This window comes from Phragmites australis, chromosome 19, assembly GCF_958298935.1.
Source record: "Phragmites australis chromosome 19, lpPhrAust1.1, whole genome shotgun sequence".
NCBI lineage: Eukaryota > Viridiplantae > Streptophyta > Magnoliopsida > Poales > Poaceae > Phragmites > Phragmites australis.
Window position 1 is genome coordinate 3,786,061 of NC_084939.1, and position 26,691 is coordinate 3,812,751.

A 26,691-nucleotide genomic window follows, 5' to 3' on the forward strand; every position below is an offset into this window, starting at 1 on the left:
GTGAATATTAGTCTCTCAGTGTAGGCATCCCTGTCCTTGGTTGTAGATGGACGCTACTTCGCTTGCTGCTCTTGTCTCAAAAATGCAGGACCATGTGCAACAAATGGCAGCCGAGTTGAAGAATGTGGTGAAGGACAATTTGAGTACGGAGAACACCCCCGCTGATGTCGAGCTGAACCGAGCATTGCTTTAGGTAGACAACATTGCGGGGGACTTGGAGCAGCTCGTGTTCCAAGTTGAAGATGCGTTGCGGATGGGAGGCGAGGGAAAACAAGTCTTGCAGGGCTGTAATGTAGAAGATGAAGGGTCCAGTTCACAGGACGTTGACGACGACGACGTTGTTCCTGTGGATTGGAGCCCTGATGACCTTCTGTGCGGAGATTTAGTGGACTCCTTGTCCGTAGAATCCGATAGGTCTTAGCGGCTGCAGTGAGGTGCATCATGTACTTGGTTGTAGGGTATGTGGTCGAGAATTATGGAGTGTAGTGGCCGAACTAGTTGGTGGTTTGTACTTCGATACTCAAATCTACTATTTGTTAACTTTGAATGGGTATTGTCTTTCTGCACTACTGGGCCGTGTTCTTGTAATTCATCGCATTTGTCACGTATTGCAGGGACACTATGGAGTACGCCCCATTTCTTCGGGGTGATGAAGATGAGATTCCTTGGGATGATGTTGTGCCGCCCACCCAGGAAGACATCTTCGGGACACAACCTCCTTTGGCACAAGAGCAGCAACCAGAAGGACAGGGAGATGTACCAGCTGCAGGTGGTCGTGGATGCAGTTACACCATCCAGGAGGACCTTCATCTTGTGAAGGTGTGGCTGAACGTGAGTATGGATCCCGTGGTGGGGAGCAACCAGAGTATGGGAGCTTTCTGGCAGAGGATCGAGACATTTTTCTACGAGCACAAGGACTTCCATAGCACCCACAACAAGAAGTCTCTGTAGGGTAGGTGGACCTTCATCAACGGCATGGTACGGCGGTTTTGCGGCCACTATGCTAAGGCCCTCCATAATAGGAGGAGTGGGATGACAGAGCCAGACACGGTATGCTACATTTATGTGCTTCATGTACGTTCTCGGCATTGAATGCGTCCAATAACTACGGACTTGTTCCCTTTTCAGATAGCGGCGGCATGTCAGATTTTCCAATCAGTGGAAAAGAAGGAGTTCATGTTGCTGCCTTGCTGGGTGGAGTTGCGTCATCACCCCAAATGGCAATCGGAGGCCTCTCGCAAGAAGCAGAAGACGTCGTTGGTGGGAAGCCCCGCATCTACGTAGCACGGGGAGTCTTCTCCCGGTGTCAACGAAGGGGACGTTGCAGCTGCCACTCCTACCAGTGCTACCACACGGCAGAAGCGGCCACCAGGCCGCAACAAGGCCAAGGAGCTCGCTCGCAGTTCATCTTTGTCGAACTCAGCCTCAACGCCCATGCTAGAGATTTTTTACCGCCAAATTGCCATGAAGGAGAAAGTTGAGAAGGAGCGAGCTGAGCGATTTGCTGAGATGCTTAGAATTGAGCAGCAGAGGCTACGCCTTGAGGAGGAGCGTGTGCAGCTGGAAAAGGTCAAGGAGGAGAGGGAAAAGATCAAGGAGGAGAGGGAAAAGATCAAGGAGGAGAGGGAGATAATGAACATGGACATTTCGCAGTTGGATGAGGACCAGCAGGCGTACTACAGGAGCCTGCGCCAAAGCATTATTGCTGCTCGCCGTGCTGCATCTGGCTTGTTCCTTCCTTTGCAAGCTTACTTCTAGTGCAAGACACCACAATTGATGATGTTGCAAACACTGTCATCGTACTGCTTATTTACGGGTCTAAAATTGTAAACACCAAAAAAAATTGCCAACCACATTTATAGGTACACCATGACAAATTCAATTATTTCGTACCAATAACGTTAGACCGTGCCAGAACCGGTGAAATGGGATGCTGCGACGGCGGTTATGTCGGTTAGACGTAAAATAATTTAATATAGGAAAGAGAAGATAGAGGATGAAATAAGGAGATTCTGTTAGAGATGGAGGGAACGAGGGATACTGCAATAGTGATAGGGGATGCTGTAATATTGTTTGAGGATGAAATTTTATGGATTCTGTTGAAGATGGCCTAAGGTGGTAACGGCTTTCCGCGAGGTGTTTTAAAGTTCACAGCTATATTTCCTGGCTTCATGAAAATGCGGCTTTCTCATGGTATATTTACAATCCAATTTTATTTGCCACCAGATAAAATTCAAAAGTGTTACGTGTCAAGTAAGTTTATAAGGTTTACTGGAATGTATATCTCTGGCCCTTTCATGACAAAAAGTAATAGAAACCTCTTTGCAATTTTGTTTTATTTAGGTTGAAGAGCATGCAACCAGTTAGCTATTCTGAAATTCGCACAACAAAGGAAAAGGATTCTGAAGGGGGTAAATCTGCCTTCATCGAGGAAGGAGCCAAGGAAGAAGTCTACACTGAAGAGCATGAGGAGCTTTTAGGCACATGCCAGGTAAATCTGCCTTCATCGAGGAAGGAACCAAGGAAGAAGTCTATACTGAAGAGCATGAGGAGCTTTTAGGCACATGCCAAACTGCCTGGACTCTCTTTGTGGATGGCTATGGCAAAGACGGTAAGCGCATCTATGATCAAGTGAGGGGTCAAACCTGTCATCAGTGCCGGTAAGTTCCCCTGGAAGAACTATTTTGGAGTGCTGTAGTTTCGATACAGATTCCTTTGTTATGTCATGCTTATGTGTTGTATTGTTGATTTTTTTTACGGCTAAAAAAGCTTTGTGATATTCATTAGAGAAAAGAAAAAACAAGAAAATTGCAAGATTAAGACTAAATAAGAATGTACTTACCTTTTAGGAACGAAGTAAAATATTTTTAACTACCTCCTTCCTAACCCGATTTAATTTGTGTTTACTAGCTAAATCAATGCTCATATTTTAGTCTGGCTAGGGTCCAACTAAAATATTTACTAAAAGTTTATGTCATCTATTTTGGTAGATGGCAAGTTATTGTAATTCTTGTTCTGAGGTTTTCATGATCCATGATATTTGTTGTTTGTGACTACTGATTTATTTTACTCAACATATTCCTTGAGGAGGCCAGATGTACAGTGTAGTAGCATATTTGCTGTTAAAAAAAGGAGCAGCATATTTACCGTTCATCATTTTTGCTCAGCTTTGGCATAATAGTGTAATACTTCCATGTACAGACAGAAAACACTTGGTCATCATACAAGCTGCTGTAAATGCCAGATTGTCCAAGGACAGTTCTGTGGTGATTGTTTGTAAATGAGGTGAGTTTTTTTAAGAAATTTTTCTATTGAATGTTTGCGGGTTGGTTTTGTTACAAGAGAAAAATAAACATAATATTATGCATTGGGATTTTGATATCGAATTCTATGAAATAAAAATTCCCTAGTCTTTAGTTTTTCTGATATTTAGTTGTCGTGAGAAATTTTCAGTTACGGATCCTTACCATCGGCAAATATCAAAGTTTCCCCAATTTTTGGAAGAAATGTTAAAATAGACTACATGTATCTAAATTGCGTTCTGTTTTCTTTTCTCCCCTATGAATCTGCACTTCACATTTAGTTGTCACTTTTGGATTGGCATTTTATAATCAATGCAGGTATGGTGAGAATGTGCAAGAAGCTAAGAAGAATCCTAATTGGATGTGCCCAGTTTGCCGTGGCATTTGTAATTGCAGTATATGCAGAACTAAGAAAGGATGGTTCCCAACTGGTTGTGCATATAGGAAGGTATATATACTAACATGCATACACTTTTACAATTGGAAAGCACAAACTGCCATTTGAAGCATAAGTAATTTGGAATTCATATATGAGGAAGCATCAGGTGTATAAGAGTGTTTTGATGCACATATACACAAACTCAAACTTGGTTATTGGTTTCAATCTAGATGGCCCAAATGGAGGTGGGAATTCCATCATCCCACTTGGGCCGACTTAGGCCCAATCCAACTTGGACAGAAGAAAAGTTATATAAGTGGGTTAGAGAATTCCCCCCTCCCACTTAGGCCATCGAGATTGGAACAAATGATCAAGATGTTGATTCAAAAGGTATTTTAGCAACATTCCGATTAACTTGATTCTGAATTTAAACACATGCAAAAGAACATAACTACCAACAACATATATCATATATATTATCATGAGCATTTCAAAATAAAATATTATAGAACATAAGCTACTCATGAACATCAATGTATCAAATATGACAGTTGTCAAAGAGAGGTGACATAACACATGAACTAAACAAACAAGTGTTAAAACAAAAGGATTGCTCTCAGTACAGTTACCGAATTAACGGCCATGCAACGCATACTAAGCTTTACTGATTAGTGCGACAAATTCACCACTAGAGCTAGGCCGAACTACCCAAGTTAAAGATCAAGTATAATATCTCCACTAAACTCAACAGAACAGTACCAGCAGGCCACAAAGGAGCCAACACACACGGCACAAGGCAGCAGGGCGCCAAAAATGCTCAACCACAGAGCACACACCAGAGCATCTAACCGAGTTTTGCTGCTGGACAGAGACAGCAGAGAGCACAAGGGGCCTAACAAGAGCACCAACACTCAACAGAGCACCCAAGAGTGCAACACCACTAGACACAAGGCGCCAAAGAAGCACACCACCAGGGTACACAAAGAGCTAAATAGGGGTACCACAAGATCAATAACTAGCGACCACAGCCTAGCTCAAGTGCACAAATGAGACACTAATCAAACTTAGCCAGCTATCATCACAGAGTATCACAATCACCTCTTCTAGCATGCAAGTTAAATGAAATTAACAAGAGAGTAAAACTGATGCACGCTAGATAGTAAGACAGGAAGAAGAGAGGAAAGAGCTTACTGTCCACAGGGTAGGAGAAGGCAAGGCACGCAAAGGCGCTGTCCCAGAAAACAAAGACTCCCCCTCTATGCCAAGGTCGATGGTGAGAATATTTTCGGAGATACAATGCTGATATGTCAGCTGCAGGGCACGCTATAGACAATACCCGAGGAGTCGAAGACACCACAACAGTAGGAGCCTGTTAGGACTGGAATCCCAAACAAGGTGAGCCTTCGGATACGGAGATATCAAATGGCTCTCAGAGCGACACGTGTTGGAGGAGGAACAGTTTTTCGATATCTCTTCCGGGTACACTGTGGCTCTATTTATAGCCCGTACTCGACGACCACAGGTGCGGTTTACAAATCCTACCCTCTCACCTGCTACATTCCCGGAATATTCGAGGGCATTATGGTACAAATGAGCATAATCACATAATTACAGTAGTACCCCGGGCCACTGTTTCAAGGTGATTCCTGTCTCTGAAGGGCATCGAAGCCTCCTCCGCTCGGATGTCCGCCGGATAGCCTTCGTCCCTCGAGCGAAGGTCGGCTTGCATCTTTGCCCACTGCGAATGCTGCAGACTGCGGGTCCCGGCTTCGCTCGCAGCCGAAGGTCTCCTTTGACTTTGCCAGTATGGGAGATCGAAGGTGCGGGCGCGCCTACACCCTTTGACCGACATAGCTCTACGATATTCGCCGCTTGCAGATGAAGTCCTTGGAACAAAACCACAACGGCTAGCACGTAGTATTTCCAGTAGACTTCTCCCTCCAAAGTGGGGGGGGGGGGCGTTGGGAGATCATCCCGAACAGTAGCCCCCTACTGGTAAGGTTTATCTTCGATAGACCGAGCCTGTACCCTACGAGATATCTCAACACCGTCCCCTTCGACCTCTCAAACTCTACTGTTGCCAATGCATGTTGTTGAGTATTATTGTTCTGTATAAGGAAAAAAAATTGTTTTATTATTATCATTAGGTTTTTTTGTTTTTATTTTTTATAGATTACCAGACGGCTCCTTGGTAACTGCCGAAAGGTCTCCTCAGTAACCGCCACCACCTTACACTATAAATATCATGCTGCTGTCAATATTTTTTACCACGCCTTTGCTGAAGCCGTCGCTCTCATACGAAGTTGCCTAAACTTTCTCGAGCCTTTCGGAGGAAGCCTCGGTTTCCAACTCTGCACGCAATCTGCTGTTCGAGTCAATCTCTTCAGACCAGATGGCGCTGAAGCTTTGATCCTCTCGCCGAAGACATACTGGATCGGGCAATCCAAGGTGGACAGCGAAGTGCTGGGAAGGGTTAATTAGCGATGTTTCGAAGGTCCAGCTCCCAGGTCGATAGAAGACACCAGAGCCTGCCGATGACGAAGCGGTTGTGTTTGTGCATTACTTCCGAGCGAGTCATCGCACTGAAATTATTCGAAAAAAATTATTCGAAGTCTATCTCCATCAACTGATCCCTAACGCAATAGTGAGGATGGGGCTCTTCGCCTGGGCAGCTCGTTCGGAAGGCGTGAAAGCATCCGCCAGGGCCTTCGCTACCACACACCGACTTCATCATCAACCCAAACCAGTTTTCACTCATGGAGTTCAGAGCGAAGCTCACTACGAGTGCTTGAATTTCGCGTATCGCGCTGGGCTAACTACGCCCGTCGTGGTGTATAAGAACAAATGGCCCAGTGACTAGACCCAATGGTGGTTCTACCACAAGGTGGACACCGAAGAATTTCTCGTATCAAAATGCGAAGAGGTGAAGGGAAACCGCGCACCGGATGTGCGACTGAAGTCATTGCAACATATGGCTCTCGAGGCCTTCGCCAGGTGCGCAAAATATCTTTCAACTTGCAACCTGGTGGAGGAGTTCATAGCTGCCAGAGTTTGGCCCCTTAGCCGAGATTGGGCTATTCCGGAAATCGGGGAAAAAGGGCCCGAGGGGCTTTGCCGGCCCCACCCTGTTGTACATGGCTTCGTAGGTACTCGCTTATCCGTAGTCATTCATATATTTTATGTCTTCATCCTTGCTTAACGGTTTTGATATTTTCCAGATTTGTCGGTGGCCGAATTAGAGGCCAGGGCTGTAATGCTGGTCGGCAAGTTTACAACAGGCAAAGCACAGCTGTGTGCCGAACAAGGCCTCATTTGAAGACTGAATAGAGTCTTTGAATATCGAGGCCTATACTATCTTGAACGGTCGAAGGTCACCACCGTGCTGTAGGGTGGCAGGGAAGGTTCTCCGGCAGCGAATGTGGGCGAAGAGGCTGCCGGTAGCTCTTCAATGAAAAGAAAATACCCTGAGCAATCGCTGAGGGGAGGTCGGGCAAAGAAGGCTCTCTCCCTCCGGAAGAGGCCACACGAAGCTGCACATCTCCGGAGAGTTCCACTGCGTCGCGTGATATGCCCTGACGGGAAACTCCCGAAGGCACCCAGGAGGGCCAGGCTTCGAAGTCATTGTTCTGCTCCCGCGTTGATCTTCCAACACTGATCCTGAGCGATGACGAAGAGTTGACAGAGGTGGGAACGGTACTTGAGGCCACCACTCGGGAGCCCGAAGCCGAGGGTACCGATAACGTTGAAGTGGTGGCATACTCATCGCCCTCTTCGCCTTCGAGCTCGTCCTCTAAGACCGAGACATTGAAACCGAGTGCACCCCGCCACGACGGAAAGAGATTGATGGGCCTCGGCGGGCTGCTTGACACGAAGGCCATTGCACCTGAGGCATTCAAGCCTGCCTCTTTTGAACCAAGCGCCGGGGAGGTTTATGACACGAAGAAGATTTTTAGCACCTTTGTCCTCCCTGAACTTGAAATCCCTCTCGGCCAGAAGCCCGCTAACAAGCTGCTCGATGCCTCCGACGTGCTCATTGCGAAGGTATATCGTTATTTTTTGATATTATTGTACTTAGTATTTTGCTGACTTGTGTTCGACTTTCCAGGCTTTGCTTCTATCGCGGGCTCAGCGCAAGCAAGCTGAGAAATCCGAAGCCCGGGCTCGGAGTGCACATGCACAGATTGATATGTTGCAAAAGCGAGCAAAAAAAGCCGAAGGCCAAAAATGCGAGTTATCGCGTCGAGCGAGGGATGCTGAATTGCGCCTAGAATAGCTTGAAAAAGAGCTCAGCACCCTTCGCTCAGAGAAGCAAATTGCCGAAGACGAAGTGAACTGCCTGCACCAAAACCTGCAGTCTTCCGAGGCGCAAGTGTGCGAACTGCTGGCACTTTGTGCATCGGAGAAAACAAGGGTGTAGCGGCTGCAATCCAAATTGAGCGAGGCGAAGGCTTTTTCTGAGGATGCTCTTAATGTGATTGGGGAGCTCGAGTCGAAGGTAGTTGCCACATGCAAAGCCATCAGCCATACCTTCGAAGGTATTGGTGCCTCGGTGACTCCCCCAACAATAGATCTTGTCGGGCTGGGGGGGACTCTTAGGTTGGATCAATGAAACCAGTGGAAGCCTTCTACCTGCTGCTCAACTTTATGGCAACTTCTGCGCGATGGTTGCTGCCTGAAGTCTCGTGCAGTCTATTGAGATGACAGGTTGTGACCATCATACTGCTCTTCAGAAGCCCTCCTTCTAGTATCCGGTGGACTTGTCGACTTTGGCCATTACGAAGGCGTCGAAGAGCAGCGCTTGATCATTTTTACCACCAACTACTGGTGCCAGCACGGTCACGAGCTCGCTCTTCGAGAAGCGAAGATGAACCGACAAATGGGTACGCTGCTTTCCATATTCTGTTATCTGGTCGAAGCTCATAAATAAATTATTTGTAATCAAATATCTTTTAAAAGGGCAAGGCGAGGGATGATCCCTCGTCCAAAGCGACAACCACGGCGGCCGGAGATACTGGAAAGGTGGACTGATTCAGCGTGAAGCATCGTTTTGTTTTTGGCTTTGCTTTTGTGATTTTGGCAATGTAACACATTGGTGGCGTAATATATCTTATATTTGCTTTGAAGTGTTTTTGACTTGTTGCGCTCCCTGCGCAGGTCCTTCCTTCGGACACTACGCAGGTAGCCAAAGAGGCTGTCCGCCTGACCATGATGAGGGACAATTTTTATGTGTCTTGGTCTTGCTGGGAATCTTTTCACCGTCGTCATGCCGATATTGAGCTGGAGCGGTATTGGCATGTGAAGTGTAGATCGTAAGATGATATGAATGCTAGGATGAAAGCGTTTTGGAAATCCCTTAGTCCTTCAGCGCTAGCTAATCACTGAGCTAAACGCGATCTGCGCCGTATGGCGAAAGGAGACGTCAAAGTTCCATCTGTGCTCCTTGAGCCGAAGGTTGAGCCTCAAGACGAAGAGCCCCTTCTGCGCTGGACGCAACTTTGCTATCGCCGTGGCCCTTCTTTGCAAGTAGTAGAACACGACGGCGGCGAAGATAATCTTCGAGCATCTCCATCGTATTCGAGTCATGTTGGGGCCCCACTGGCCCCAACGATGCAATTTCACACCAGCAAAGGCGTTGCTTTTCAATTTTCTTTCAGCCGTTGGTATAAGGATTTTGTTGATCCAGATATTGATTGCTATGCAGAATAAATTTTGTATTTGCATTATCACTTGTTTTCTTTTGTTACACTTCGGCGGCAACGCACCCGAAGCGTCGTTTGTGATTTGAGACATTTCCAAATCTTATGGAGGGGAGGGGGCTTCAGGCACGACGTACCAAGCAATGTCATCCCACTGATTTTTGCTGCAGTTTCCTGCGATTGCACAGTAGTTTTTTTTATATGCCGCCCCCCCCCCCCCCCCGATTTTTAGTCGCAGGTAACTTCGACCTGTAGAGATTTATGCTGTTGATTGAACAATTTTGCGTTAGTTTGTTCCGCCTTTTGTTAGGTTGGACGACTCTTCAACTTATCTTCCGAAGGTTTGCTTTTCCTTCAGTGTGGGGGTAGGTGCTCTTAGCCCCCGACTTTCGCCAGAAGTGCATTGCCCTTTCGTAGGTCAAGTGACACTTCGGTTTTCTTCCGAAGGTTTGTTTTTCCTTCGGTGCGGGGCAGACACTCTTAGCCCCCGACTTTTGCTCGAAGTGCGCCACCTTTTTGTAGGTCAAGCGACACTTTGGTTTTTCTTCCGAAGGTTTATTTTTCCTTCGGTGCGGGGGCAGGCACTCTTAGCCCCTGACTTTTGCTTGAAGTGTGCCGCCTTTTCATTGGTCAAGCAACACTTTGGTTTTTTTTCCGAAGGTTTGTTTTTCCTTCGGTGCGGGGGCAGGCACTCTTAGCCCCCGGATGGTTTTTGTACTCCCGTTCTCTCTTTTTTTGTTTTTTTAAAGGTCAAAAGTGTACACCTTTTTGCTTACACATGGCACCGCCCTCATGTCGTCGATTGGTGCGCCAATCCACCCCTATGTTGGTGCACTTCGATGATAAACTACTAGTACTCGAGACAAGCAGTATTTTTCTGAGGGTAATACTATATCAATGTTTACATGGGCTCTTGCCTCATTAAAACCTCACCCCCTAACGAAGGGGTCCCCCTGTGAGGAAAAGCGTGTAGTTCCCTTACAAATTGATTACAAGAAATGTTGTGAAAGAAAAATTACATAGAAGTCTTCGACTTGGCCGCCGACTTTCAGGCGTAGAACTTGCGAAGATTGTCTGTGTTCCAGGTATGCGGAAGCTCCTCACCTTCCATATTAGCTAGATGATATGAGCCAGGTCTTAACGATATTTTGAATAAGAAAGGACCATCCCATTTACTCTGAATTTTTCCCACTGATGTTGTTGTATCGAATCTTCGTAGCACCAGATCTCTAGGGGCGAAGGTTTTTTTGGATATATTCCTATCTCTCCATTTTCTTGTCTCCTGTTGAAACTTGGCCAGATTTTTGGCGGCTTGCAATCTTACTTCTTCAAGGGCATCCTTCGATGATAACTCTTCGCCTTGCTCTGGTTCGTTTCTGACCCTGAATGATTTGGTTTTACATTCCTATGGGTTCATGGCCTCTTCGCCGAAGAGGAGGCAAAATAGCGTGTACCCGGTCAGTCTTGCAACCGATGTTCTTAATGACCATAGCACCTTGGGCAATTCTTTGACCCATTTCCCTTTTGGCAACCCCTGAAGACGCTTCGCGACACTGGTGAAGATGATGCCATTCGCTCTCTCAACTGCCCCATTAGATTGTGGGTGGTATACGGATGCAAAAATTACTTTTATCCCAAGCTATTGCAGAAATCCCTGAAACCGGCACTATCGAATTGAGTGCCATTGTCCACAGTTACTTCGCTTGGAACTCCGAAGCGGCATACGATATTCTGCCATAGGAATTTTTGTATGTTTCTTGATGTTATGCTTACGAGTGGCATTGCCTCCACCCATTTTGAGAAGTACTCTACTGCAACTACAGCATATCGCAAATTTCCTGGGGTTCGTGGCAACTGGCCAACAATGTCGATTTCCCACTGCCTTAGTGGCTAAATCGGCGGAATGAGCTGTGTCTTCGTCATGGGTCTGTTTGACCCCTTTGCCCAGAACTGACACTGCTGACAACTTTGGACCATTTGATCCGCATTGTTTACAGCTGTCGGCGTATAGAAGCCCTGCCTATATGCTTTTCCGACTAGAGCCCTTGTGCCGATATGAGAACCGCACAACCCGCTGTGAATTTCTTTTAATAGGTTTTGTCTTTCTTTCTGGGATATGCATCGCAAGAACAGTGCACAGACCCTGGCTTTGTACAAATTAATTCCCATAACTTTGTAGTTTTTGGCTCTCTGGGCCATGCGCTTTTTCCCGACATGATCTTCGATGTTTCTCTGATCGAGAAGATAAGCCAGTATTGGAGAACACCAGTCTTCGCTTTCAATTGTCGCAACGGGACGTGTTTGGTTCAAAGTGTCTTCAGGGGTTGGTTCACTCAGCTTCTGATAGAAAACGTCTAAAGGCATAAGAAGGTTCTGCGAAGCCGCTTTTGCTAGCTCATCTGCTTCGAAGTTATCATTTCTTGATATACTCTTGACTGTGAATTCTAGGAAGTATTTTTCCATTCTTCGCACTGTTGTTCTGTACTTAATCAGCTCTGGTTCTTTTGCCTGGAATGTCTTGTCAATTTGACTTGCTATGACCTTCGAGTCTATCTTAACCAGCACTCTCCGGGTGCCCAAAGCCTTCGCCTTGCAAAGTACCAGGAGCACCGCTTCGTACTCCGCCGTATTGTTTGTAGAGCAGAACTCTAATCTAGCGGCATATCTTAGCTTTGTCCCCGAAGGTGAGAATAATATTGCCGAAACTCCTGCTCCCGTAGCTCCCCAAGCTCCGTCGCAATATGCGGTCCAGATAGGTTCTGGCAGTTCATCATCTGGGGCTTCGGTAAAGGGCGTCCATTCTGCCATGAAGTCTGCCAATGCTTGCGATTTTAATGATGTTCTTGCCACAAAAACAATCATGAATGGAGCGACCTTCGTGGCCCACTTCGCCATTCTTCCAATGGCTTCTTTGTTTTCAAACATGTCGTGGGCAAGGAAGTTGGTACTGTAATCCTGCGAGACGTGAAGTAGTGGCGAAGCTTGCAGGATGCCATTACTAGTGCATACGCTACTTTTTCCAACTCTGTGTATGACTTTTTTGGGCCTGCCAGAGCTTTCAATACATAATATATTGGTACTTGGCGCAGTTTGTTGTCTTCGGGTTTTTCCTGCACAAGTACAGCGCTGACTACCGAAGGGGATGCCACTATGTATAATAACAAATCCGCGCCTGGATCCGGGCTGGTCAGTGCTGTAAGCTTCGTCAGGTAGCTTTTTAACTCATCGAAGGCTGCTTGCTGCTCCGCATCCCATTTGAAAGGGTCGGAGCTTTTTAACACTTCGAAGAATGGTAAACTTCGCTCTGTAGATTTTGCAATGAACCTGTTCAATGCCGCCAATCTTCCTGCCAAGCGTTGAGCTTGCTTTCTGTTCTGTGGGGGTTTCATATCTAAAATTGCCTGTATCTTCTGAGGATCCACTTGATACCTCTCTTCAACACCAAAAACCCTAGTAGTCTTCCGGATTGTACTCCGAAGACGCATTTCTCTGGGTTCAACTTTAAGCCTGCTTTTCGCAGGTTTTCGAAGGTTTCCCGTAGATCTTTGAGATGTTTGCTCCTTCTGGTACACTTGACCACTATGTCATCAACATAGGCCAAGACATTTCGTCCTAGCTGTAATCTTAATACTGTCTGCACCAACCTGGTGAAGGTTGCGCCAGCGTTTCGAAGTCCAAAGGGCATCCTCATGAAGCAATATATGCCGAAGGAGGTTCTAAAACTTGTCTTGTCCTCGTCTTCCTTTGCCATCCATATCTGGTGGTACCCCGCATATGCATCTAGGAAGCTTAACATCTCGCAACCAGCCGCGGAGTCTACCAGCTAATCAATTCTAGGCAATGGGAAGTCGTCCTTGGGACAAGCTTTGTTTAAGTCTGCGAAGTCGATGCACATTCGCCATTTTCCGTTGCTTTTCCTTACTAACACTGGGTTAGCCAGCCACTTTGAGTGCATTACTTCGCGTATGACTCCGGCATCAAGCACTTTTTCCACTTCAGCCTTCATTGCTTCTTGTCTTTTGCTTGAAGGTTTCCTAAGCTTCTGTTTCCTTGGCTTCGCTTTAGGGTCCACATTTAGGTTGTGCTGAATGATTTCCCGACTTACTCCTTGCAGGTCCTTAGGAGACCAAGCGAAGACATCATCGTTACCGCGGAGGAACATTACAAGTTGATGCTGGTCCTCCACCGGAGCCTCCGCTCCTATAGTGACTTTTTTATCTTGTTTTTCTTGATGTAGCTGCACTATTTTAGTCACTCCTTCTGGTGCAGCCTTTGCTGCCTTGCCTATTTTTGACTGGTTGCAACTTTCTTCCTGATCCGTCAAAGGGTCTGTTATCATGCGTACATTTAGTCTTCCTGGAGCTATTCCCACTTCGATTCGTCTAGCCACTCGCTGGTCTCCCAGGATAGGCATCTTCATGCACAAGTATGCATGGTGCGGTATTGCTCCAAATGTATTGAGGACTCCCCTTCCAAATATCACATTGTATGGGTAATCAATGTCCACCACATCGAAGGTAATGTCTTCTGTGCAGAAATTCATCTCTTCGCCAAACTACACTGGGATTGTTATTTTTCCCAGAGCGTTGATTGTGTTTCTGCCGAAGCCTAGCAATGGTGATCCAGCTTGCTTTAAGTCACTTTGTCGCAGCCCCATTTTGTCAAAGGCATCAGTGAAGATGATGTCTGCTGAGCTTCCTCCGTCGATCAAGATCCTGTGTACTTCATTTCCCGAGATGTTTGCTGTAATGATGAAGGCATCTGTGTGTGGATAGTTTAAGACCCTTATATCCTCTTGCGAGAATGTAATGGGAATGTTTGACCATCTTGAATTAATGTACGTTGGTCCCACTCCGACATGATTGACCCTTTGCACATATTCTTTTCGTTATCTCTTAGATTCTATCTACTGGTTAGATCCCCCTGAGATGGCCAACACCACGTTGTACCCACGATTTATCGTGTTAACTAATTTTCTACTTTTTGGTGGTGCTTCGATTGCAGGTCTCGGTGGTGACGGAGGTAGCTCCCCCTAGAGGTTCATTTGCCTAGTTTGATCAAACTGAGCTGAAGTTGCAGGTGTATACTGCGGTGCAGGAATTTGTTGCCATTGGTTCGCAAACGCCATGTTCTTATTGTGGTTCTGCCACCCTTCACTTCTTCCAAACCTTGCTGCATGGTGCACTGTCCTTGCGTGATCGAGAGACCGCTTCGCCAAGATTTCTTTCATAGCCACGACCTGCAGGCACTGTTTGGTCCGGTGGTCGGCTCCTTCGCCATGCTGTTCATAGTAAAAGGTTGTTGAGTCCTGCGGAACCCGTCCTCCTCGGCCTCCGCGGCCTCTTCCTCTACTGGCTAGGCCTCCCCTATTGGCCACACTGTTAGCTTCACCTGCTCCTTGAGCGGCTTCAAGCGGGCTGGGATAGTCAGAACCTTCGGGCTTTCTTGGATGGTGCAGTCTGTCTCTAGGATTGCTGTTGCCTGCCTCTCTAGCTGGTGCATGTGGTTTTACTTTGGAAGCTGCCATTTCGTTTTACCTTCGGAGATGATCGAGCTCAGATCTTGAGTACTCTTCCATCTTGTTGAGCAGCTCTTGGACGCTTCTGGGTCTTTTTCTCGTGAGCTTTTCTGCTAATAGCCCGCCTCTGATGCCCTATATTGCGGCATCGATGATTACATCTTCGCTCAGCCCCTTCGCTTGACAACGTATGTGTACGAAGCGGCGCATGTAGCTCTGCAAGGTTTCTATTGGTTGCTGTTTCAGCGCGAAGAGGTCGGTTGCAGTGATTTTGTCTGCCCGATTCCCCTGGAAGTTGCTGTATAGTGTACTACACAATTGCTCCCATGAATATATGGATTCCGGGGGCAACGCGGAGTACCAGGATCTTGCTATCCCTTTTATGGCCATTACGAAGGCCTTCGCTAAGGTTGTACCATCCCCTCTGGCAGACTCCACAGCTGCTTCGAAACTCATTACGAATTCCGTTGGGTTTGACTCTCTGTCAAACATAAGCACTCTGGGCATCTTGAACCCCAGCGGCTATGGCTGATTTTGCAGATCCATGGCCAAAGGGGACTCCGGGTCTCCCGTGGACGACCTTCGCTGAACCTCCTGCGAAGCTCGTACCATGTCTTCCGGCGGCGGCGGCCGGCGAGACATGCCTTCCGCTTGGTGGAGCATATCGATTTCCTCCTGGATTTTCTCCAATTTTTTCCTAGCTTCCGACTTGCTGCTAGGCCATCCAACATGTGCTTCTTCTGCGCTAACTGCCTTTCCAACTCTTCAGCTTCTAGCCTTGCTGTTCTTTCTTCATTTGTTTCTTCCTTGTTCTCAAACTCTGCGAAGTAGTCAAGGTCTTCCCATTCTTCATTTCGCACCCTTTCACCTTCTTTTTTCGGAGGCTCATAGTGCGTGCGATCTATTGGTTCCATGACCCGCATTTGCTCCGCGTTAACCTGGACTGCTTCGCCCTGGCAGCCATCACTGGGTCCTTGTGGTGCTATTTCAACTTTGCAATGTTGTTCTCTTTCGCCCAAAGTTCCCCCGACCGAAGCATTACTTTATACCGGTATAGCCGAAGGGGGCCTATCGACCGGAGGCCCAGCCGCGGCTGGAGGTTCCGGTAACGCTTCCACTGTTCCCGCTGGCTTCAATTTCTTCTTGGGTAGCATGTCTTCGTGGGTTTGATCCCCACGGACAGTGCCAACTGTTGGGACCGGAATCCCAGACAAGGTGAGCCTTCGGATACGGAGATATCGAATGGCTCTCAGAGCAACACGTGTTGGAGGAGGAACAATTTTTTGATACCTCTTCCGAGTACACTGTGGCTCTATTTATAGCCCGTACCGGGCGACCACAGGTGCGGTTTACAAATCCTACCTCCTTACCTGCTACATTCCCGGAATATCCAGGGGTATTATGGTACAAATGAGCATAATCACATAATTACAGCAGTACCCCGGGTGACCGAAATCGAGCCCACTGTCTCGAGGCGATTCTTGTCTCCAAAGGGCATCGAAGCCTCCTCCGCTCGTATGTCTGCCGGATCACCTTCGTCCCTCGAGCGAAGGCCAGCTTGCATCTTCGCCCGCTGCGAACACTGCGGATTGCGGGTCTGGGCTTCGCTCGTCAGCCGAAGGTCTCCTTCGCCACTATGGGAGATCAAAGGTGCGAGCGTGCCTACACCCTTCGACCGACGTAGCTCTACGATCTTCGCCGCTTGCAGATGAAGTCCCTGGAACAAAACCACAACGGCTAGCATGCAGTATTTCCAGTAGAATCCGTGGTTCCCTCCGAAGTGGGGGGGGGAGATCATCCCCAACAGAGCCCAACTCCAGGCCAGGGAGGATTATTCGAATACCGATCCAAGATGATAAACAACGGAGCATGATCACCACGGATAGAGTGCATGCACAAGTGCACTCCAACACGCAGAAACGTAACACACCGCACGAACACCATGCACCCAGAATGAGCGCACGAGACCTTCATCTGCAAAACGCGTGCACGAAGTCACGTCACAATCACCACAACACCTTCACCGCCACAGTCGAGCACACACACATGCACAGTCCGGTGACCGGATTCGTCACGCACCGAGCGCACAAGGGCACCACGCCCGAGCTCACATAGACCGGGGAGGCAAAGCTGATGGGTACTCGACCAGAGAAGATCACCAGCACGCTGGGAGCCGCCTCACTGGAGTGGAACATGGCTCAGCACTGAGAGAGAACTGGCAGAGAGAGGAGTGGAGAGTAGAGAGGAGGAGAGGTCATTCTCGAGGGAGAGGAACTACACGGCTTTATCCACGCACAAGCGCACCAACGCCCCCCATCGATTCTGCTGGATCCGAACAGGAGAGCGGAAGGGGTGGAGCCCCCACGCCGAGTGGTCACTGCCACACCCCCTGGGAGCTCGCGTGTGCCTTAGGGCTACTCAGCCCATTAGGTTTGGAAACAGCCCATTGGGTCAGGCCTTTTCATCTTTTTTTTTCCTTTTGGAATTCACTAAAATTCAAATTTGACTTCAAACTCAAATTCAAATTTTAAAGGGAAAAAACACCTCAAATTCCAACAATCCCCACCTTTTACCTTTCAAAATTCGACAAACTCATATGGACCATCTTAACTATTTTAATATACTATTTTTCGGCGAAGGTGCCATTAAGCTTGAACCTTGCCTAGCCTAAGAAACTACGACCCCGCATAGGTAGCTTGGAGGACTAGGCCTTGATCCAGTGCCTTGGTGTGGGGGCTTTCATTTCAAAGACATATAGTACAGGGCAGTTGAACTGCTCCTATATCGGGGCAAGGCTTTACGGTCATGCCCTTGTATCTTTTCATGAACTCAATAGAGAGTATCCCTTTTCTCTCCCGAATCACGACCACATGACCAGTTCACATAGGTGAGTTCTTCAGGAAAACATGTAGGACAATTTCCCGCCATTTGGCGAAGAACTCATTAAGACCCTATGCTCAACCTGCCATACATATGAAGCACTGCAGCTAATTGGACCCAAGAAGATGTGCTTCTGGCATCAACCAGCTTCATTTCCTACAACTTGAATCACAGGATCTCTGATCAGATAGGATAGGTCCATTGTTGAAACCTTTAACAGGGTAAGATCCCTATTCCCTCGGACGCTACCTAGATTGGCCTCATCGCCAAACCCTTAGTGAAAGGATAGCCAAGTTTCTTTCAGACTTGATGTATTCTACTGCAATGACACCAGTCGCTCTGGCATGTCGACTTGACTTTAAACATTTACGAATGTGTCGGGAGGTTTTCAAGTTGTCCTTTCTACTCTGAACTTTGATAATCATAGCCTGATTATCACAGTATACTAGGACCGCTGGAATGGATTTTTCCAGCACAAGGAGGTCTGACAAAAGGTCTTTCAACCACTCTGCCTCCATTGCTGCTGAATCTAGGGCTACTAGTTCATCCTCCATGGTGGACCGTGTTATCAACGTCTGCTTAAGACGATCTCCACGACACAGCCCCACCAGTTAAAGTGAATGCGTAGCCACTCGTAGCTCTCATCTCATCCGAGTCACTAATCTAGTTAGCATCATTGACTCCTTCTAAGACTGCTGGATGACTTGTATATTTAATACTGAGGTTCATTGTTCCTTTTAAGTACCTAAGTACTCTTATCAGTGCTTCCCAGTGACCATCTCCTGGATTGGACGTATAACGACTCAACCTACATACTGCATATGAGATGTCTGGTCTCATCGCACTGCTCAAGTACATACAAGATCCAATGACCTGTGAATACTTCAGCTGGTCTACAGGTTCACCAGAGTGTTTATGTAACTTGACATTTGGATCATAGGGTGTAGAGACTGGTTTAAAGTCCATTTGCCCAACTGAGTTAGGGCCTTCTCCACATAATGAGACTGAGATAAAGTAATCTCATTCTCTCCCTTTAATAGCTTGATGTTTAATATGACATCAGCTTCACCCATGTCCTTCATGTCGAAGTTCCTAGAGAGGAATTCTTTTACCTCTTTGATAATTTCCATGTCGGTCCCAAAAAAGAAATATGTCATCTACGTATAAACATAGAATGACACATCTGCTCCCAACAAATTGATAGTACACACACTTGTCGGCTTCATTTACACAAAACCCGACAATGATCAATGTGCTATCGAATTTCTCATGCCATTGTTTAGGAGCTTGCTTTAGACCATACAAGGATTTAATCAAGCGACACACTTTCTTTTCTTGGCCTTCTACTACAAATCCATCAGGTTGCTGCATGTATATCTCCTCATCCAGCTCTCCATTAAGGAAAACGATCTTCATATCCATCTGTTGAACATGGAGTTTACATGCAGTAGCGAGCACCAAATAGCACCCGGATCGTAGGTAATCGGGCTACAGGGGAATACGTGTCAAAGTAATCCTCCCCTTCTTTCTGAGTAAAACCCTTAGCCACTAAGTAGGTCTTGTACTTTTCTATAGTATCATCGGGTCTCCTCTTCCTCTTAAAGATCCATTTGCACCCTACCGGCTTGCACCTAGCTGGAAGTTCTGCTATTTCCCACGTTCCATCATCCATGATGGAATCCATCTCGCTACGTACTGCTTCCCTCCAGTACTCCGCATCTAGTGATGCGTATGTTTCTACGAGGGATCGTGGTTCCTCATCTACTAGATAACTGACATAATCATCACCCAGCAACTTTTTAGTCCTCTATCTCGTACCCCTTCTCAACTCCAGGTCTGGAGCAAGATCATACACACTCAAAGGAATAGAGTATGGCTCATGTGAGCCATCTGGAGCGACTATCTCATTTCCTCTCATTGGAAAGATGTCTTCAAAGAACGTCGCATCACGAGACTCCATAATAACATTAGTAGCAACTTTGCTCATCTCAGATTTGACCACTAGAAATCTATAGGCTGCACTATTAGTAGCGTACCAAGGAAAATGCAATCTACGGTCTTTGATCCTAGCAGACTGACTTTAGCAAGACAGCCTCAAGTCCAAAGGTGAGAAAGGTTCAATTTTCTCCTTGTAAATCCTTCATACGGCATCTCCTCACTGTTGCGTGGATGTACCCTGTTGAGGACATAGCATATTGTGAGAACTGCCTCGCCCCACCATACATCCGACATACCTGAACTCTACAACAAAGAATTAACCAAGTCGCAGACAGTTCGGTTCTTTCGTTCGGCAACCCTATTTGATTGGGGTGAGTATAGGGCAGTGGTTTCATGAATGATTCCACTTTCTGCATAGTATTCAGAGAATATATTGGAGAGATACTCTTCTCCTCTATCAAACCTTAAACGTTTGATCTTCCTTTCTAATTGGTTTTCTGCTTTCAACCTTATAGATTTTGAAATGTTCTAGTGCTTCATCTTTTGTTCTCATCAAATAGATGTATCAATACCTAGTTGCATCATATATTAAGGTGAGGAAGTAGTGTTTACCGCCTTTAGAGATTATGCCATTCATTTTACATACATCTGAGTGGACAAGGTATAGAGGTGAGTTGCCTATCTCTTCTACAGTTTTGAAAGGTAGACGAGGTTGCTTTGCTTGCACACATATCTCACATCTAGATGCATCAAGTTTATATTCAGGAATCAAATGCATGTTGCTCAAACATCATGGTTCTTATTACAAGGCTGATGAATAGCAAAAAAAGGAATAATTGTTCATTACAGACATGTAGAACAGACCTCCTGACTCATACACCTTTCCTATGAAATTTTCAAACTTAGTTAGAATGACTTTATTGGACTCGGACAATAACTTAAGACCCTAACGAAGCAACGGTGACACTGAGATGAGGTTCCGATTCATGGTCGGCACGAGCAGTACATCCTTCAAGATGATCGTCTTGCCTGAAGTCATCTTCAGACAGACCAGTCCAATCCTACATACCGCTATTGCTACACCGTTACCTTTAAGACGGGGCCACTAGCTGCACCCTAAAAGGAAGAGAATGCAGAGCGTTCAACACTTATGTGAATAGTAGCACCAAAATCAATCCACCAATCATTAGATGGACTTGCCATAAAGGTCTGTGGTACGTACCCATCGGAACTGGACGGACTCAACGCCACATGTGCTTCTTTGCATTGCCCAGGAGAAGGACCTTTGCCCTTCCTGTCTTGGCACCTGCAAGCAGTATGCCTAGCCGTGCCGCAGACATAGCAAATAAAGTCCTCCTTCTTCATCATCTTATTGCCTTTGGGCTTGTTCTGGTTTTGAGGAGGCAGAGCATTATTCTAATTCTGCTTCTAGTTTTGGAATCTCGATGTCGACTCTTTCTCCACTAGGTGAGCTTGGACTTGTGGTGATAGCTTGTTGCTGGCCCTTACACGTTCCTCGACATTGATAGCAGCAGACTACTCAGAGAGTGTCATTTGCTTATTCATGTGCCGTCGAGCGGTCACAAAGTTATGCCATGAGGATGATAACTTGGCCAGAATGGCATTCACTAGAAAATTGTCTGGAAGGATGCAATTGTACTAGACTAAGTCCCTGACTATGAGTTGAAGCTCCTGTAACTGCTCCATCACAGACCTTCCCTCAAACATTTTGAAGTTGAGGAAATTTTTGGTGGTGAAAGACTCATTGCCATTGTCCACTTCCCAGAACTTGTTCTCCAGCTCTTCCCAGAGGTCCTTGGTCGATACGAATCCCGAGTACACATCAAACAGACGGTTCGACAGAACGTTCAGTAGACGAGATAGGTAGGCTTGATTTTCTTCTTCCCATTTAGCCTTTTCCACATCAGTAGTAGCTTTCACTATCGCATCAGCATCGGCTGGCGCAGCCTTAGGGAGAGAACTCGTAATGACTCAAAACAATTTCAGGTTGGTTAGCCACATCCTAGTCTTAATCTGCCAGCGTTTAAAGCATGCGCCATCGAATGCATCAAGTTTAATGATATCTGAGTGAGCGGCCATTACTCTCTATTTTCTAGATTGTTGATTCAAAAGGCATTTTAGTAACATTCCCATTAAATTGATTCTAAATTTAAACACATGCAAAAGAACATAACTGCCAACAACATACATCATATAGATTATCATGAGCATTTCAAAAGCAAATATTATAGAACATAAGCTACTCATGAACATCAATGTATCAAATATGGCAGTTGTCAAAGAGAGGTGACATAACACATGAACTAAACAAACAAGTGTTAAAACAAAAGGATTACTCACAGTGCGGGTTACCAAATTAACGGCCATCCAACGCATGCTAAGCTTTACTGATTAGTGTGACAAATTCATCACTAAAGTTAGGCCGAGCTACCCAAGTTAAAAATCAAGTATAATATCTCCACTAAACTCAATAGAATAGTACTAGCAGGCCACCAAGGAGCTAACACACACGACACAAGGCAGCAGGGCACCAAAAATGCTCAACAACAGAGCACACACTAGAGCATCCAACCGAGTTTTGCCGCTGGACAGAGACAACAGAGAGCACAAGGTGCCTAATAAGAGCACTGGCTCTCAACAGTGCACCCAAGAGTTCAACACCACTAGACACAGGGTGCCAAAGAAGCACACCACCAGGGTACACAAAGAGCTAAACAGAGATACCACAAGATCAATAACTAGCGACCATAGTCCAGCTCAAGTGCACAAATGAGACACTAATCAAACTTTGCTCGCTATCATCACAAAGTATCACAATCACCTCTTCTAGCATGCAAGTTAAACGAAATTGATAGAGAGTAAAACTGATGCATGCTAGACAGTAAGACAGGAAGAAAAGAGGAACAAGCTTACTATCCAGATGGTAGGAGAAGGCAAGGCACACAAAGGCACTGTCCCAAAAAACAGAGACTCCCCCTCTATGTCGAGGTCGAGGGGGAGAATATTTTTGGAGATGCAATGCCGATATGTCAGCTGCAGGGCACGATACAGACACCACAACAGCAGGAGCCCAGCTCCGGGCCAGGGAGGAGTAGTCGAACACTGATCCAAGATGATCAACACTGGAGCGTGATCACCACAGACAGAGCACATGCACGGGTGAGTTCCAATACGGAGAAACGTCACACACCGCACGAACACTATGCACCCAGAATGAGCACGTGAGACCTTCACCTGCAAAACACGTGCACGAAGGCACGTCACAATCACCACAACACCTTCACCGCCGCAGCTAAGCACATGCACACACACAGCCTAGCAATTGGATCCGCCACACACCAAGTGCACAAGGGCACCACGCCTGAGCCCACACAGACTGGGGAGGCAAAGCCGATGGGTACTCGACCAGAGAAGAGCACCAGCACATCGGGAGCCACCTCACCGGAGCGGAACACAGCTTGGCACCGAGAGAGAACCGGTGGAGAGAGGGAGTGGAGAACAGAGAGAAGGAAGAGGGTGGAGAACTCGAAGGAGAGATCATTCCCGAGGGAGAGGAACCACTCAGCTTTATCCACCCACGAGCGCACCAACATCCCCCACCGATTCCGCCGGATCCAAACGGGAGAGCAGAAGGGGCAGAGTCCCCGCGCCGAGTGGCCGCCGCCACTCCCCCTGGGAGCTCGTGCGTGCCTTAGGGCATGCCGCCGGGTCGAGTGGGCTGCTCGGCCTATTAGGTCTGGAAGCGGCCCATCCAGTTAGGCCTTTCCCTACTTTTTTTCCTTTTGGAATTCACTCAAATCCAAATTTGACTTCAAACTCATATTCGAATTTTAAAGGGAAAAACCCCTCAAATTCCAATACAAGATTGAGTTTGTGCATATGCGCACAAAAGTACTCTTATGCACCTGATATTTCCTCTATATTCATTGTAGTTAGTTTGTACTATTTTTATTGTGTTGCTATCTCTTTTTTTGGTTCATGTGGTTCTTGTTGGCTTTCATCTCTAGCCCACCCCAACTTGATTGGGACTAAATGCTTTCTTGTTGTCATTGCAGTTAGTTTATAGCGGTACAAAGAACTAAAGCTAAATAATGGACTAAATTTACATGTAGTTAGCAAGCATATATCAATTTGTTATTGATCCAACTGTTCTGAGCAAGCAGACGTTTCCTTCAAGCAGGTGGTCAGCCTTGGGTACAAATATGTGGCACACTATCTAATCGCAACAAAGCGATCATCAGCTGACTCAGAGGATTCAAACTCAGCTGACTCCTTGAACAAGTTGTCATCTACAAAAAATCAGAAACCTCATGCATTTCTGATCATGTTGCTCCGGCCGCCAAGGAGGGCCTAGAGGATGCAGAAACGAGCAGCAAAGCTAAGCAAAACAAAGCAACTTACCGCCAAGCGAAGAACTCTGATGGCAGCAAGGACGATAACATAAGTGAGTCTGTGGTGACATCCCATTCTCAGGACGATCAGGCCAATAAGGATGCTGGGTGTGCCACTCCATCTAAGCCAGGGCCAAGGAAGAGGAAGTATGTTGAACGAAGCCCTGACTGTGTTGCAAGCAGGCTGCAGCCCAAGTCTAACAAGCCATGAACACTTGATCCTATGAGCATGTACTTCTCTTTTGCCGCCTGACTGCAGGGTCATTTCCTTTTGCGACAAAGAACGGCGTATCGACCTAGTGTGTAGGTTTATTTACAAGCAGTTGATGGTGCATTTTGCGTTCCAGTCATCGTTTAGTAGCAGTAGGTGATTGTGGCGGTAGTCTTTGCAAAGCTTTGTTACAGCTTCAAACTATATTTACTACTGCCTGTTGGCCTTTCCGTCGAACTGCCTTCGCCGGAACTTCCCCGCTCCACTACGAACTCACGAACTCTCACGAACTGGAAGAAGACTGCTCGCTCGTACTCTTCACACAGGAAGGCTTTTTGTGCCGGGCTTAACAACCCGCTCTTCGTTTTCTGATGCAGAATATAAAGGAGTAACAAATGGACGCGAGAGGCTCGCGGCAGCTGCGCAACTACCCGCTTTCACCGCGCCATCCCACGATGGAGTCCGTGGCGCAGGAGCCGGAGCCACCTCTCAACTTGGCCGTAGGACTCGCACATCCGATGAAACGGTCGCAAGCTCATACAGCACATGCAAATAGCAAAACAACTAACTCCTACATCTACTGAGTACATGATTTTATTCAACAAAACACCCCCTAAATCATGAACTCATGCAACTACTGAACAAGAACCATCCCCACCTTGCTCCTCATCTCCTGAAACTTGATTTTGCCGAGTGGTTTCGTCAGGAAATCAGCGAGTTGATCATTGGTGCCGATGGGTTCGATCTCAACAGACCCGTTCTCCACGCATTCTCTGATGTAATGATATCTGAGATCAATGTGCTTGCTTCGATCGTGGAATACCGGGTTCTTGCTGAGTGCAATCGCAGATTGATTGTCGATCTTCAGAGAGAATGGCTTGGCGTCTTCACCTTCCAGCTCGGCAAGCAACCTGCTCAACCAAACTCCCTGGCATGCTGCTGTGGCTGCTGCGATGTATTCCGCTTCACACGACGAGAGTGCAACCACTTTTTGCTTCACTGACTGCCAGCTGACGGGGCTTTCTCCCAGGAAGAAGAAAATGCCGGAAGTGCTCTTGCGTGTATCAATATCACCGGCAAGGTCACTATCTGAATAACCTATCATCCGTGCTGCCTTCTTCCTCCTGGCATAGCGACACCCATACTGCAAAGTACCAGCCAAGTACCTCAGTATCCTTTTCACGGCAGTCAAGTGCTCCTCTGTCGGCTTCTCCAGGAACCGGCTCACATAACCCACTGAATAACTTATGTCAGGTCGTGTGTGTACCAAGTACCGAAGACTACCCACAATGCTGCGATACGCCGTGGCGTCGGTCGGCGGTGCGGTGCTGTCGCGACTGAGCTTGCAGCGAGGCTCCATGGGCGTGTGCATCGGGTTGCAACCTTCCATGCCGGCCTTCTGTAGAATCCTCTCGGCATACCCTGATTGACAGAGTGAAATCCCATCCTCGTCCTGCTTCACCTCTATGCCCAGGTAGAAGCTGAGCAGGCCCAAGTCGCTCATTTTGAACTGCAGCTTCATTTCCTCCTTGAATGCTTCGATCTCCCTGCTGGCCGCTCCCGTAATCACCAAATCGTCGACGTAAACGCCGACAAGCAAGCGAGAGACACCTTCTCCTCGCATATACACGGCGTGTTCGAATTCACACCGATGAAAGCCTAGGTCCAGCAGGCAGCGATCAAGCTTCGCGTTCCAAGCCCTGGGAGCTTGACGGAGACCGTAGAGCGCCTTGTGCAGCTTGAGAACCTTGTCCTCATGCCCTGCAACTTCAAAACCGGGGGGCTGCGCGACGAAGACCTCCTCATCCAGCTCGCCGTTGAGGAAAGCGGATTTCACGTCCATATGGTGGACGCGCCAACCCGCATGAGCCGACATGGCGACTAGCACGCGCACGGACTCGAGGCGCGCGACCGGAGCGAACACTTCGTCGAAGTCCACCCCCTGCCATTGGACGTACCCCTTTGCGACGAGACGAGCCTTGTGCTTAACGACGGCGCCGTGGGCATCCTTTTTCACCTTGAATACCCATTTGAGACCAATAGGTCGGTGACCGGTAGGGAGATCAACCAAGCTCCATGTGCGGTTGTCTTCGACGGACTTCATTTCCTCCATCATTTCACGACGCCAGCACTCATGGTGTTCTGCCTCGGCGAATGTTGCCGGCTCGTCGTTGACAGCGAGATGCAGCTCATCATCGACCGGTGCAGGACCGTGCTCCAGCACGTTCTCCACCAGCCTGAATCGCGGTGGCTGCTCGTCGGAGTGGTCCAGCTGCTCCATGGTGTCATTTGTGGGTGACACGAACTCGATGCCTCCGCTGCGGCCTGTCAAAGTCTCCGGGTGTGGGCACGCTG

At 47.3% G+C, this 26,691-nt stretch overlaps 1 pseudogene; it reads left to right on the forward strand.

Annotated features, from left to right (window-relative positions):
• The first annotated feature begins 253 nt into the window (after window positions 1–253).
• LOC133901065 (uncharacterized) overlaps window positions 254–26,691 on the forward strand; it is a 62,220-nt pseudogene continuing 35,782 nt past the window's right edge.